General features: G+C 44.3%; 1 protein-coding gene and 1 pseudogene across 6 annotated transcripts in view; one reads left to right on the top strand and one right to left on the bottom strand.

Moving 5' to 3' along the window:
- The window catches only part of TSHZ2 (teashirt zinc finger homeobox 2), a 444024-nt gene that overhangs the window by 66005 nt on the left and 361493 nt on the right, over positions 1-16526 (bottom strand). The gene's annotated exons all lie outside the window — the stretch shown is intronic.
- On the top strand, positions 9037-15514 carry LOC123277425 (NADH dehydrogenase [ubiquinone] 1 alpha subcomplex subunit 3 pseudogene; annotated as a pseudogene).

Here is a 16526-nt window from a genome sequence, read left to right as displayed (position 1 = left end):
GAAAAAAAGGCCATCCCTAAGATGTTGAGCTGGAACTTGTAATTGAGTAGACACAAAGTCAGGGCCAGATAAAATGGGAGAATGTGTTTTTTTCTGAGCTCAAAGACCAGATCATGTTCTAAAAATCCGGTTCTCTCAGCATCTTAGCATAATGATGAGATGAAATGCATAGAGACTGATTATTAAAAGACTGCTTCTTCCTCAAAGACTTATCCTATGACCTGCTTATTTTATTTAATTCTAATTTTTTGGCTCACTATTGTGGTTAGTAATCAAACGTGTGAAGAATGCATCCATTCAGCAGAAGGAAATAGCCCTCTAGACTCAGGTTACTGCTACAGGAGGTGTAGGATGCACAAGACACCTCAGAGCCTCAGACCTCCAGCTAGAAATGTTTAAGACTCACGCCTGAATATGAAGCTCATTTGGCGACTTGACTACTGAGATGCTTCAGTATTAAAAATGCCAATGCGTCCTCTCATTCTACAGCTCTCAGAGGTGGGAAAGTTTCTGTGGGAGTAGCCACATCGATACTCCTCCTACATGATATTGTCCCCACATACACCCGCAGGCTGGTGCCTGTGTCCGCAGGGACAGCTGTGAATATGAAAATACACACTGCATAGACACTTTTCAGAGAGTTTCTCTTCATTCCTCATCTCTTGGTGGACATTTATCCTAGTTTAATTCAAATGATTTAAAAAGAGAATGGACTTCAGAACATCTGCATTTGGTAATAAGTTAAACATAAGGAAAGAGAGACTCAGGGAACTGGCAGAGAGGAGGACACTCAGGTAAAGCAGATTTTTGGACTGGAGTTGATATTTTGCAGCTTTGGAGATGAAGAGCACTGTAGTAGATAGGAGAAAAGGATACAGATTCTGTGTAGTTTGACGTGTGCCTGCATGATTAACCCTTTCTGCTCACTCACTCCCTCTACTCCACTGGGGCAGAAGGGCCTTCTTGATGTTTCCCTGATATCCCTAACTCACTCCTGCCCCAGGGCCTTTGCACATGATAATCCCACTGCCTGAAATATGTTTTTCCCGCTTCCCTCCATTCATTCAGGCCTCAGTTCAAATATTACCTCCTCTGGCAGCCTTCTTTGATCACCCCGTGTAAACCAGCACCCTTCCCACATCTTGTACTCTCTAGTTCCTTCTCCTGCTTTGATTTCCTTCATAGAAATGATCTTTGTATTGTCTCTGATGTGTATTTATTCATAGCCCCTCTCTCCCATCTAGAATGTAGGGTCCCTGAGGGCAGGCAGCTGATCTGTCTTGATCACTGCCATTCTCCTACTGAGAATAGCATCAGGCAGAGAGAGGTAAACACATACACAAGCCCTGAACGGTGTAGGACTGGGTCCTGGCGCCTATTCACCACCTGCCTGTTTTTGAGCTGGTTAACTTAATTTGTAGGTGACTGGGCAGCCTCATTGGTAAAATGGGAATCAAGAGTTTTAAGAATTAAATGATTGAATTCATGAGACCCTCTTAGCATAGAGCCTGGCACGTGATAGGTCCTCAGTACATGTTAGCTTAAAAATGAGAGCTTCTTCTTTAGAAAGTCAAGACAAAATAGGCTGGGAACTGAATTCTTGAGGCTGTGTGAGCAGAAACAGCTGCGGGGGATGGTGGAGGTCGGTTTCGCTGTGTGCTGGAGTTCCTTGGCGCTGGAGTTGTGTAATACCGCTGTAGATCGCGGAGGGGTTGAGACACTCCCTAGCATACACCGAGCTCTGTGCTTCCCTGTGCCCTGCTGGGAGTCTAGTTAAGGACAGAGCAGCCTTCTCCTGTAGGGGGAGTCACGGGAGAGCCCATGCGGAGTATGACTAAGAAAGCAGACCCAGGAATCAGACAGGTGTTGGCTTTAAAAGTCCCCCAAATCTTCAAAAATCCACTGCTTACTGGCTTTATGACCTTGGATGAAGCCCCTATGGGCCTCAATTTTCTCGTCTGTGAAATGGGGCTAAAAAAGCATGTTTTTCCTCCTAGGGCTGTGGTGAGGATTAAATGAGGTGATGGAACGAGAGCCCTGAGCAAGCAGCATGGCGCAGAGAAAGTCTCAACACACGTTACCCACGGCGACTTCAAGTCAGGCTGCATCTCCGCGTCAAAACGGCAGAAGGAATTCAACCAACACTCAGTCTCAGAGGCTTAGCTGCAATTCATTGAGCCTGAAAGGCTGCAGACGTGAAAAAGCCCTAGATCAATGATAAAGGTAAAAACAGAACAAATGACATCTGCCACGTACTGAGTGCTCAACAGTGTGTGGCCAGCCTGTGCCCAGCACTCTACACGCATCTTCTCCTTACAAATCTAACGGCCACCCAGTGAGGCAGCCCCTCTCCCATGGCTTCACTTGACCTTTTTCTCCTATTACTGATTTGAGAAACTTAATGACCATACACTCGTCGCCTGCTAGCCAAGACACAAGCTCCCTTCCTGGGACCTTCTGACAGTCAGGCCGCGTTGACCAAACCCCAGAATGTTCAGACTTCGGCAGAAGCCAGCTCAGCAGTGGTTCAGCAGTGTCGACTGTTTGCCAGGTCTCCTCCCGCACAGATGTGGCCGTTTGGGTACCAGTGGACGTGACAAGGTCCAGGGCCATGCTAATACACCAGTATCTCCCCCCAGGGCCCACCAGCTCATTTCGATCTCGAGAGTCGGTAACTTTCTCCTTTCCGTGATGAATGCCTCCTGAGGCTCCAGTCCACCAAGCCCTCCTGTAAGTTTCTGATTCAGAAGCCACCTTGGGGGAGAACTGTGGTCCTCTCTCTCCATCTCCCCCGTGTCCCTGGATGAGCACCCCCGCTCCTCATCTGCTATCACAAAGACAAGAAGGGCCATTCATAATTTAAGTTGGCCCTTTCTTTCCTACACGCTACCAACAAGCGCTGGATGCTGGAGGAGAAATTGAACTCTTTTCTCCCAGGATACACGGAAGATCAAGCGGAATCTCATTAAGGCTCACTTCAAAGATTCCTCCTTTATTTCCATACAAACAAGTTTAAATTATCGGGCATGGGTCTGCTGTTAGCGGGGCCTCTGTTCCATTATGCATGCTTCCTTGCTGCTCGCATCACGGAGAGTGTGCAGCGCTCCATTAGCGATTTCCAGTAATATGCTAAACTTTGAGAGTGGTCATGTTATTAGGTTGAAGTTCTGTTGTTTGCATATTTATCTTATTTCTTACTCAAGCTATAATGCCCTGGTTCATCAAAATAGGTATTGCAATCTTGTAATTAAGCACAGCATAACACATGTTGTAGCTATGGTTTCTTTTATTTAACATTTATCGAGCATTTACTATGTGTGAAGCAGAGTGAAAGGATATTATCCTTGCATGCATGATATTATTTAATCTACACTAGAACCTGATGAGATAGGTATGAGGAGGAGATTCTCATTTTACAGGTGAAAAAACTGATAATTAGGGAGGGATCTAAATTGCCTATGGATAAAACTCATAATAATTTTGGTGGTGCTGCTTCAAATCAATTTGTCTGACTTCAGATGCTCCTAATTATAAAATGTTTTTTCACCATGCTATTACTTTCTGAAGAGGTTTCCTAGGTAATCTATCAGTTGGGAAGTAGATATTTTGATGCCCATTGTATGGATGAGAAAACTAATGCCCAGGAGGTTGAGTGATTCCTGGGAGCGAGAGACCCTCGTTTAAACCCTGCTTTGAGTTGTTCAAGCTTCCACTTGATCTCGGACAACCAGTTTTCCTGGAGATGGTGAGGTGGTTGCTCTATGGCTTCTGTAAATTTCAGGGTTCCGGGCAGGATTTTCTCAGCGTTCTCTCTTGATCACTATCTCTGGAGGCTCCTTAGAAAGACACACGCTGACTTTCATTTACTGATTGTGAATGACCTTGGGCGAATTACCACTTGAGTTTCTTTATCTGTACACCGGGGATACCCACGGACCTCCCTCTTTTAGGGTCACTGTCATGAATAAATTAGATAGAATCAACTAGGTAGCAGCTGGCACATAGGAAGCACTGTGTGCATATGAGCTAATATTTTTGTATTATTCCCTTTCAGATTCTTAATCCTTTTCAACTTTCGTCTCTCTGATTAATCCGAAGTCATTTAACATGTTATTGGAGCATTTCCTTTTTTAAAGCCCCCACTTCTTGTAACATCCCGTAGCTTGACCAATGATGTAGTAATTTATTTCAATGTCCCTTCTTATTCCCACACCCAGGACAGTGATCAGTCAATGGTATGTCCACTTGGCCGTGCTCATGAATTAATGAACGCTGTTAACGTGGTTTGAAGAACTTGGTTACAAGTATTGTCTTGCAGCCCAATCTCAGATTATTGAAAAACAGTTGGAAGGGAAGTTTGAATTGGCCACAGCTTTTATTTTTAATCTCTTGAGTTAGCTGATGTCAAATCCAGCCCCATTGTCAAGACAGGAAATGCTGGGTCCTCTGGAAAATGTCTTAATAATTTCTGCATTATTTATTGAAGATATTTGGCTAGCTCAACTGGGAATGATTTTTCCATTTGAAAATGTGTCACAGAATGCCCCGGACAGGAAATAAACTTAAGGATCCCGAGTTTGGAGACCAATCCAGGCTCTTCAAACACACTCAACCCCTTCTCGAGTGGAATCTTTGCTCCTAACAGTGCTGCCATCTGCACCTACTTCTCGCTTGCTCACTCATCAATTCTAATTGCATAGTTCCAGATTCTATCAATCCTTCGAGATTCATCTAGAAGTCACATTTTTTAATTCCAGAAACTACTTTTCTAATACAACATATTTATATTATGCTTTACACTTTTTGAAGTGCTTTCACAGATAACTCATTAATCTGGTTGAATGTTATCTGCCCATATTCTTCCCCTTCTGTCTCCTGTGACTGAACGCTCCCTTCCCCATGGTATTTAAAGCTTCTCTATTCCCTGTGTGCTAAAGAGAACGTGGCTCCACCAGCGTGGCTCTTAGGCCTGGTTGTTTAAACCAGGGACACGGGTGAGAGAAGTATTTAAAGGAGCCAGTGCTGTCTTGATTCGTTTACAATTAAAGGGCAGAGAAGTTACACATGGGAAGCAGAGGGGAGGGACCTGGGACGTGGGAAAGTGGAACAGAGCTGGGAGGCAGGGTTGGAGGGGACAAGGGAGCACTTTTTTGGTGAGTTGTTAGGGACAATTGGCACTTCATGAGAATTGGAGCTTTGCGGGAAGCGGGTGGGTAAAAATAATTGAAAAGTGATTTTTACTAAACTGGTGCCTCACCCCTTTGCATTTTGGGAGAGGCTGCAGGAAAGACGTGTACTGTTCTACAAGCATCTTTATGTGAATGGCATTTCTCCTGCGTACAACACCCGGGCCAAAACGGGCCGGACCTTAACGAACTGAGGTTGGTACTAGAATTTATGTACGGATCTCTCCACTCTCTCGGCACTCACATTCTCTAGGAAGCTTCCTGAATGCAGGGTTCGGGTCTCATTTTTATTCAGGTTACCCATGAGGCCTTGATCCTGATTGGTTTCTTCAGCGAAAAATGCTGATGTCCATGTCTTGGAGACAAATGCTTCCTAATGAGTTCAAGCTCTTGAATGTCTTTGGGAACGTCTGTCTGACTGACATTTTCAGGCCAGTCTTTTGTGCTAGACCCAGAGTACACAATGGACAGGGTGCATTGGGCTCAGAAACTGTGTATTTGCCTTTTGACCTTGCCCCCAATAACTATGCAAGCTGGGCAAGTTATTGAACTTCTTTTTGCCTCAGTTTCCCTATCAAAAAATTTTGTTTCCATTAGACATTAAAAGAAAGAGAGAGCAATTGGTCCACTTTTCTTAAATTGACGGAATCATAGAATAGAAGGATCAGAAGAGATCTGAAGAAATTAGCTGGCCCTGAGATGGCAAATAATTTTTATTAGCTGTTAACTCTAATCATTGGGAGCATCTATCTAGAGCAGTTGTTTTCAACTGGGGTAATTTTCATCTCCCACCAGGGGTAATTGGCAATGCTTGGATACATTTTTGGCTGTCACAACAGGGATGGAGGCAGAGTGTGCTACTGGCCTATGGATGGTAGAGTTCAGGGGTGCCATGAAACATCCTACAGTGCACAGGACAGCTTTCCACAGCAAAGGATTACCGACCCAAAATGCCCATAGTGCCAATTTGTTCTGAAGGATTTGAAGTCTGTGTTTTCCTTGAAACTCAATGGGAAAGAATGCTATGATTGATTAGTGATGTCTGCCTTGGATACAAGAGGTGGAGTTAGGAAGCACATGTGTTTTTTGTCTCTATATAAGGCCAAAAACCTATTTCGCGGAAGGGGAGATTAAAGCCCATGTAGCTTTTTAAGGCACATGTTAAGCATGTGGGAAATCTCAGGCTAAATCAATTGCTTTTTTACCTGAGCTGCATTCCTCAAGAGCAGAAAGTGGATCAGTGTAGCTCACTAGCACATCTCCAGATTCTAGAACAGTGCCCACACAGGGTAGACATTCAACAAATATTTGTTGAATTAATAAATTGAGTTTTTGGCAAGGATAGCTGTAACTCTACCAACTCTAAGCCAGTTTTATTCATTTATATAAAACTTATTTTCAGTCTTAATAATATACATAAAAATAATAAAACTAATACGAATATGAAAACGCTTGAGCAATTATGATTTTCTTTGAAATTGGTGCTTGCTCCCTGGCTCTCCTTATTCCAAACGTCCACTGGGAATATCTGTTCATGGCATTCTAGCTTCTGTTCTGCAACCCTTTCCCGGAGAGCATCTTCTACACACATCTACCTAAAGGGAGGACAGCAGGCTTACCCTTCAACCTCAGAGGCCACATTCCTTGTGGAGGGCACCTCAACCCCACGAAACACAGGACAACCTGTGAGCAGGGCCAGCAACTGGGAGGAGTCCTGGATGTCCAGTGACTTGATTTTTTTTCCTGCTGATTTTCTGGTTGACCTGGAGAAGGGTCATTCAGCACCTCTGTTTTATCTTTTCTAAATGAGAACAAATGACCTCTTCCTTTCCCCACTTCGCTTAAATGGAAGAGATGGAAATTATGGAAGCAGATCTAATTTTTAAAAGACTTCATTTTTTTTTAGTACTTTTTAATTTAAAATAACTATAGGCTCGCAGTAAACTGCAAACAGAGTAGAGTCCAAGTACTTTCCCCCCAGATTCTGCCCGTGGTGGCATGAATCTTACAGAGCTGCAGTACGATAATCAAAGCCAGGATATTGACCTTGGTGCAGTACTGTTAACTAGGCTACAGACCTTAGTTTTGACAATTTTTACATTTGTGTGTGTGTGTAGCTCTGTGCAACTTAATCCCTTGTACAGATTTGTGTCATCATCACTACACACAAGATACAAAACTACTTAGAACAAAGCATCATGGTATTAACAGTTACCATTTGTTGGGTACTTGTTATGTCACAAGCACTCAGCTGGGCGTTTTATATATATTACATTACTTAATTTTCACAACAATCTGGCAAGGCAGATGCTGTTTGTCTTTCACAAAGAAGTAAACTGAGGCTCAGAATGCTTAAGTAATGTTGCAAACGTCTCCTGTCCGATGAGTGAATAGCAAAGTTAAATCTGTTGGATGCTAACATTTTCCCTCATTTAATAACTATATGCTGGGATTAATTTTAAGAAAAATCACCCAATAATATCACCATTCAAGGATAACCATACTTAACAATTTGGTCTATTTCTCTCTAGTCTTTTTCTATGAATATGCAAATTTAAACTTAATTAGAATTAAACTGTATGAACAATTTCTATCTCACTTTTTCTTGACTTAATATCACATTTTATACATCATTAAAACGCTCCAGAATGATTACTTTAGAGATTACCCAATATTCCATTGTTCTATGATGGAACAAGATTTCTCTGATGCCCTTTCATCGGCCAATAAAATTGCTTCCAAATTCTCATTATTAGAAGTACTATCATAGTGAACATCTCTATACAAAAGCTTGCATGTGAAAATCCAAAGATATTCTTAGGACTAGATTCTGAGATGTGAAATTATTGAGTCAAAACATAAGAATAGTTTTACGATTCTTAATAGTGTTGCTTAAATTTTCAGAAGGCAATGTCTTTCAAACAAGGCAGAGCTACTCTCAATCAGAGGCTGGTGAATTACAGCCTCCGGGACAAATCCGGCCCTGCTGCCTGGTTTGTAAATAAAGTTTTATTGGAACATAGCATATTTATTGGAAACAATATGCTCATTTGTTTACATATTGTCTCTGGCTGCTTTCACACTATGTCAGAGCTGAGTAGTTGCAAAAGAAACCATATGGTTGACAAATTGAATATTTACTATTTGGCCCCTTATAGAAAAAGTTTGCTAGCTTCTGCCCGAGATAAAAGGTATGGATAGGAGATAACGGTGGCAACTTTGGTCAGAACCATTATACCAAGCATAGCTTTGTAGTGTGGGCACGCATAGGAGAAGAGGTTGTTACAGTGTATCCTGGAGCCCACCTGTCCAAGCTCTCAGACTTTTTGCTCTCTTGTGCCAGGGGAGAGGCACACAGCTGATGTTTAATAAGTGCCTGTTATTTGCTGTACTAAGAATTGTTGCTGCTAAGTATGGGGTTGACAATAATATGGTGACATCCCCATCCTCCCTTCTCCTGGCTTTGCGTGGCTCCTGGAACTGGTCCTGGGTGGATAACTTCCTTTTCACACTACTGCTGTATATAGAAAAGCAGCTCTGTTATTTAAATTCTCCAAGATCAAGGATGTAAAATGAAGGCTGCTCCTGGCCCCACAAGACATCCAAATAAATCTCACGGCTTCCAAATGTGACTGTGTCACCCTGGGATTAATACCAAGTAATCCAGTGCCAACATCAAGACAGTGAAAATAAGCATTTACTCTCCCGGAAAATCATTTTATACTGATTACAAGTTGTAGCCTGTCACTAGGATGTGAATTGAAAATGTGCACATTTGCAAGGTTAATATTTCTCTCTAAAGTCACTCTCTCCCCTGCCTAGCCCCCGCCCCCCCCGACACCCCCGGCTCAAAAGGAAACAGGAATCTCAAATAAATATTTGTCCTGAGACATTCTTATTCAAAGATACAAAATTTAACCAGCTTTTCATTTACCTCCAAGACACCAGGACAACATGAAAACAAGCAGCAACGCTTTAGCAGCAAACGGTCTAGCCTCCGCACTACGGCGTTTCAGGCTAGATAATTCTTTGTCATGGGTGCCTGTCCTGTGCCTTGCTGGATATTTAGTAACACCCCTGATCTCTACCCACTGATACCAGTAGCACCTTTCTCTCAGTTGTGACAACCAAGATATCTCCAGACATTGCTAAATGTCCCCTGGGGGTCAGCTCCCCCCTAGTTGAAAAAGATAAGATCTAGAGACCTCGCAAAAAGCAGGTACCCAACCCAATAATGTCCAAACAGCAGATCATGGCCAACTGCCTACCTTGCTAGCTTCATCTCTGTCACTACTTTACCTCCAGCATTTCAACCAAAGCGTGCATTCTCTGTCACCTCCTGGCATTTGCTTGTCCTGCCTGGAATTCTCTCTCCTAATTTCTCCAGTACGGAAAGTCACCTCCTCAATGAAGTCTTCCATGATTACCCTCCTCCAGGCCCAATGTGAAGTTAGATAGTTTCCTCCAGGCTCTCGTGGCTGTTTCAACAGGCAGTGGAGAAGGTATCACACAGGAGTTGAGCTCTAAGTCAGGGCTTAAAGAAAAGACTGCATCGAACAAAATTACCTTGGAAAATCCCTGAAATCCCCCTTAAATACAGCATGAATGGTTTTGTAGAGTCAGCTGTGTTTAGCCATTTTTGTGCCTGCTAATATTTAAGCACTGAGTTAGACTGAAGGAAGGAATACTGGGGGACTTTACATGGGGACGTCTGGGTCTTCAAACATTTCTTCCTCTAGGAAATCTCTGAGAACAAATGGGGAAAAGGTCAAGCATTCCAGTACATTCTTAATTGCCCACAGGGTTTACTTCATTTTGTTTGAATATTGAACCTCTGTAATCTTCTTCTCCGTGAGTAATTCGCATTGGAGGAATTAAGCCAGGTAACACACGTGAAAGTCCTAACTGGAGCCCCTGCCGCAGGGCTGGTGCACGTGGAGGCTGTCTCAGTTTAAATCTAACCGACACTGTTGTTTGAAATTTACAGAGAAGAACTTGGCCACTTGCTTCCTGTATTTCTAAACTGGCCTCTTCTCTTGTGACTACAGTTGTCAGGCTCTTGACCGTTGGCCCCAAGTCCCCGTAAACGCCTGTATCCTCACAGTAGATTTGGGTTTTTTGTTTGTGCGTTTTGGCGTGCGTTTCCCAATGGACTAGGAGTTCCTTGAGGGGCCCTGCCTCACTTCTTTTTGTATCCCGAAAGCCCGCTGCACAGCGAATGCTCAATAATTTGCGTGTCAAATGAAGGCATACGAAATGTGAGTTTGGGAGACCAAGATGGCCGCAAGGCCTGTCACCTTCCCCAAGAATGCCTGGGCCAAGGAGCTGGTGCTGGTTGTGTCCTTTGCCATCTGGGGCCTCGCTGTAAGTCTGCCCACCTCAGCCCCCGCACCAAGTACTCCAGCCTGGTCAACAAGGCCACACCCTACAACTACCGAGCGCCCCTCCGAGATGATGGGAACATGCCTGATGTGCCTAGCCAGCCAGAGCACGCCCAGGGCCCAAGCTTAGAGTGGCCGAAGAAACTGTGAGCACCTCCGTTGACATGGAGGAGGCCCCTCCCTGTGGCCCGCAACAGCAATGTGAAAACTGAAGATAAAACATGGGAGTTTGAATTAATGACATCTCCAGCATGTCCTACGTCCAGTTTAAAATCCCTCCCCCTGCTGAATGGAAATATTGCAGAATGCTCTAGCTCAGGGGATCTGTGAATTCTATCGCAAGCACAGAACATAGTTTTTGACACACAGGAGGTGCTCAAAAAATATTTGTCATCTTATTATTGAGTCTTTAAAATATTTTAAACATAGGGCAACATGACAGTGTTGGAATGGCTCCAGGGACCGGTGTGGCGTTTTCTCCGTCGCTCTGATAGAGCGGGTAAACCTGACTTTACTCTTAATGATCTTTTAACACAGCCTTAGCTTTTTGCTACTGCTCTTGTCAAATCTACCAGCTTGGAGGCGAGTGGCACTAATGAAGTTCCCAACAAGAGAGGACCCAGAGTCAGGCTGGATTCCTCCCAGTTGGAGACCTGAGAACGAGAGAGATCTGGACAGCCCCCAGCCCTGACATGGTTTACCCGCTCTGGCTTTCGCCTACAGTGCCAAATGACCATGGCATTTTCTATGACTGCTGTTCTGTCCTGTCTAAACAGGTACCTGTACTTTAATGATGTCCAAGGAAGGGAGTCCAAAGGCAGAAACCATCCCTGAAGAATATCCCCACACAGAATCAAGGGGAAAGAAAATAGATCTGAACATGATCCCAAAGCCGGGACCCAGATGGTCAACTGAGACCACGGGCCAGAGCAAACTTCCTGTTGTTTCTCCTAGGAAGGCCCTCCTCTTTAGACAACTGTTTTCTGCATTTCAGATGGTGGATGCACGGGGGTTTGTAACAGAAAGTGAGGCCCTATGGAGCTAGATATGCCTGGAATTTGCATTGGGGCCTTAATGAAAATTCAAGCGAGAGTGATTGCTCCCACTTCTGAAGGCCTTCTAGGTAGAGGCAAGCATGTGAAGTCAGAAGCCAACGAGAGGAAGTGACAGCCATCCTTCCAGACCTCTGAAATCCGGATGACATCAGCAAAGGTTATTTAATTCCAAGGTAAAACCAACGGGCTATTCACACAGAGTGAGGAAAAAAAGAATTTATATCCCTTTCATATATAAAAAGAAACAGATGTGATTTTCTTTACAAAAGAGCATTTCATTAAAAAAAAAAAAAGACGAGGCGAGGCAGAGTTAACATAACCATTATTCTCCATCTCAGGAAAAGCAAATCCTGTTTGCCTGTCATTATAGAAGGTAGCAAAATCCTTTCCTCCAGTGATTGGTTGTAAACATTCCAGCGCCTTCTGGGAGAAGGCCTCTGTTTCCCATCTTACACCGAAGCCATTTTCCTAGACTAATGTTTTATACACACGGCTCAGATACAATGCAAACTCCCGGCACCCCAAAGGCAACGGGGCATTCGTTTATACTAAATCAGAAGTGTCACCCTTGGCAACCTGCAGCACTGAAACATTTATTCAGTCTTGCATTCCTGGCACTTAGAATTATTTCTTTCATGCCTGATAGCCAAATTACAATATGGCAGGTTTCCCTGGAGCCATAGGATCATTAGTGCCAGCTCACAACATACTTTCAACTGATATGGCATTTCATGTACAGCTGCCAATCAAAAAATGGGATATGCAAATGAGGATGGGAGCCTTGGTGTACAATTCCTGTACCGTGAGCTCCTCACAGATTTCCTTAATGACTAGCAGTCATTCCGCTGAGTGGAAGAAGTGGAAAGAACACAGAGGAAAATTCCCCCAGGAAGCTGGTTGCGAGAGCCAGAAGTTTTTACATTTGATTTCCATATTTATTCTCTTTCTTCCTCGCTCTCGTGTGTTTCTAAACAGTGGGCCTAAAAATACTTGAGCCGGGCTTGTTATATAAATACAGAGCCTTGTCATGGCCATTGAGGGTCTCAGGCCACGCCAAGACCTGATGCGTGGGTTTCATCTAAATACGTGACTGTGGGTCCAGCTCCTCCAGTGGCGAGAAGGCAGGCTCATGTACGGGCTGGTGGGGACAGCGGATGAAATATCCTCTGAAAGATGGAGGTGAGGCTGGCTCTTGGGAGCAAAGTCCTCGCCATGGGGTGGGGGTGTCCAGTGTGACTGCCCCTGCTTTCCTCTCTGCTTTGCTCCCTAGATTCTGGCCTCCAGAGCTTTCTTTTCAGAGTCTCAAAAGTTCCGAGCTCCTTCCTGCCTTATGCAGGCATGGGCTTTGTGCGTCCTAGTCATCCCTCGCACCTGGCCCAGCGCCGAGGAGGGGGTAAATCACATTGATTGAATGAATGAGCGAAGCTCCTCGCGGACCAGTTATTGCCTAATTGAGAAGACTCTGTTGGGGGTCCCTGGATGAAAACTCAAGGTCTGCCAGCGACCTTAAAAACATCTCTGTGGTGACAGGGGGGTAAGAAAAATATTAGGAACGAACTGTGAGAAAGGCTTGCCATGCCCCGTGAATGGAGAATGGCGTCTCCGGTGTCCCCACGGCTCTGAGCATGGAGCATGTCCTTCACCGTTGTACGGCTGTAATCTGCTTTCCTCCTCCGAGGGAGCATGGGAACCGCCCTGAGGAGCGCAGTGCGAGGGCACATTGGCTCACCTTTTTTCTTCTTGTGGGGTGAAAATATTTCCTTGGCTGGTGTGTGTGTGATACTAACTTCTGAGTTTTCCTTTATTTTTGAGAAGCTGAAATATCCTAGGGCGGTCATCAGACATTCCAACGTGATAAAAATTACTTCTACGAAAGGCTTCTAGCCTTTCTGCTTCCTGTTTCCACATAATGCCTATTACACATGGAATATTTTTCCTGTATCACCAGATCTGGATTGATCCCTTTATTTTTTAATAGGAGAGAATATAATGTCACGTAACTGCAATTTTAGATGTATCCTCTGTTTATGTCTAAAAAACTGATTTGAGGGTGCTCAGTAACGCGGTTACCATGTGGCCCCTCACTGCTTTATTTTCTGGTCAGGGAGTATTTTCACTTGCAACCAGGTGAAACAGGCATGATGATCATTTTATCAAATTGAACACAGGCCCAGAGAGGTCAAGTCTCTTGCTGAAGTCACACAGCTGGGAAGTGGTGAGGTTGGGACTGTAGATGGCAAATTCAGCACACATTTCACAGATACTACTCCCCGGCAGGATTTCGGGAACGTCGTAAAAGTGAGGCCATAAAGAAAGAAGATATGATACGGACTGTGTGATGCCCTCTCAACCAACAAATAAAATTGTTAAAAATGCTGTTTTCTAATCTTAATTTGATTTAAGTAAATACGTCTGCATGTGGCTCGAAGCAAATGGCTTTATTCCTGAAGCAGTTTTGGGACTGCACTTCTGCCTGCCTTCGTTCTGGGGTTCCCATCCCGGTCACATCTCTCGCCTGCAGTAATGAATGTCTTCCTTTCTTTCCCCTTCCATCCCTTCCTGAGATTTGTCTGTAAGCAAGAGCCAGCTCCCAGCTCCCAACTGTGTGCTCCCCACATAAATTTCCCCGTATTTCTGGAAGAAGTCCCTCCACCTCACAGCTCCTCGGGGATCTGGCTGGCTCTCACACCTCCCCTTGGCCGAGGTCACGGGGGCCTTCCCAGGGGCACCATTCGGGCGGGTTCAGGTTTCCAAATGAGCAGAAGGGCGGAGAGCTGGGCCTCGGGCGGGATCCCCATGTCGTCCTGAGGAGCGCTCTGGGAAAGCTTCAAATTGCAAAAGTCAGATCTGGCTTCTTCAGAAAGCCTCGGCTTTTTACTTCCCTCCTGACATTATATTAAGGAACAGCTAATCATTTATCATGGTAAACTTCCAGAATTGAAATAACCAGCAAGCTCAAACACATAAATTTAGGAGGAAATGGAAATAGTGCATGTTTTCGGTAAGTAACAAATAGCTATGAAAGCCATAGATTTATCCACCCCATAGAACTTCCAGGGTCCATTCTAGGGTATTCAGGCTGACTGCAGGCTACAAATAAAAATGATGCCTAACATTTGTGTAGTCTTTGTGGTATTCAAAGCATTTTCATAGACAGTCTTTCGAAAGCCCTGTAAAGTAGGGATTAGTTCCCATTTTACAGATAAAGAAACTGAAGGCAAGAGAGGAGCAGTGACTTGCCCAAGGCCACAGAACTAGGAAATGGAGAGGCCTGTCTTGAACCCAAGCCGTGGGATTCGTCCTTCCCCTCATTGCAGGTTGTCTCTGTCCTGAGAGTTTTGGGTTTGGGGGTCACATATACAGTTACTATTAATCTTGTGTGACTCTGTGGTCCCAGTCTCTGAAGGGCTGAATGATATAACCCAGACAGGAAATTGCAGGCTCGAGGGAGCCATGGAGTACCTGAGAAAGGCCACAGGGCACAAGAAGAGCAACTGGAATAGCATTATCCTGAACCTGCTATTGCTTATCTCACCCGACCTCCCCTCACAGCCGTTCTGTGCTGCTCAAGCCCCCCACACTCACCCACACCTTAGCACCCTGCGTTGTGTTGGCTCACATGGTGGGATAACATTGTGATGATTCATTGATTTTTTCCCCCCTTCTCCAGGTCTTTTAACCCCTGTGAATGTTCCCCATTTCGTTGGGGTTCCGTCACTGAGGAACCAAGATCCTAGCATAAACAACAGATTTGATAAAATACTTTCTGAGCCAGTCTTTGTCCTCACTCATCCCAAACCCCAGCGCCGGAGGTGGAAGGAAAGGTCAGGCTTTGAGGAAGGAAAGGATCTCAGGAAAGAGGAGAGAAAGACGCTGGGGCAGGTCTCTGAGGAGTGCTCTGAAGTTTGACTCCCCCCCCCCCCCCCCCCCGTGGGGTTAGATCTAGGGAGGGAATGAAAGAATGCCCCCAGGAAAACTTGAGGGTCAAAAGGGTCAAAAGGAGAGCATCCGCTGCAGCCCTGGGAAGCCCCTCAGAGCGCCATCTTCTCCTGCAGTGTGAGCCATCCCTGTCTTGATTTTCATGGTATTTGAGCAGCTTTTGGAAACAGCCAAGCTTCCCTTGTCCCCAAGAAGAGCAACGAATTCAGCTGAGAAGAAAGAGCTGGCTGACATAGGTAAGTCTTAACGTATGAGACATTGTTAATTTGTGAAAATTGCTGCCCCATGGAAGCCAACTGCTAAAGTGAGTGATGGTGGTAAAGAGAAAGGAGAAAACCATCTAGAAAATCAAAGATTGATGGAGAGGATTTTGTGTGGTACTAGTATCCTTAAAGATTTTGCAACGTATCTTTTGGATAATCAAGGGTCTGCTATGTACTAATTCTCTCCGAAGAAGAATGAGGAAAAATTAGCATGTACTGTGGACTGGCTTCATGCTTGGTATTTTACACACATTATCTGCATTCTCTGATTTAATCACCAGTTGGAGGTGGGAATCATTATTCTCATTTTCCAGATGATACAGCCAAGGCTTATCGGATAAACGAGTCACACAAAATCACGTAGCTATTCAGTGATGCATCCTGGATTAGCATCACTCACACAACATTCTGCAGTCATGGGCTGGAAATAGAATCTGAATTGGTGAGACCAGCATAGTCATCACTATAGTATCTCTTTTATTATAAATGTTTCCTAGTTTTTTGGGATAGAGAAGATTTCCTAATAAAACTAATATAATAAAAATTATTGTATACTATATAAATATAATAATATATAATGATAATAATATTATGGTTATTACCATTATTAAAAATAAAGATGTACACAACTCTGCTCTCTTGAGCCATCCCCAAATTAATCCCTCTTAAATATGCAGAAAGGGGTTGCCTGCTTCTCCAGTT

The sequence above is a fragment of the Equus asinus genome, chromosome 15 (assembly GCF_041296235.1).
Source record: "Equus asinus isolate D_3611 breed Donkey chromosome 15, EquAss-T2T_v2, whole genome shotgun sequence".
Taxonomy (NCBI): Eukaryota; Metazoa; Chordata; class Mammalia; order Perissodactyla; family Equidae; genus Equus; species Equus asinus.
This window is presented reverse-complemented; position numbering and strand designations above follow the sequence as displayed.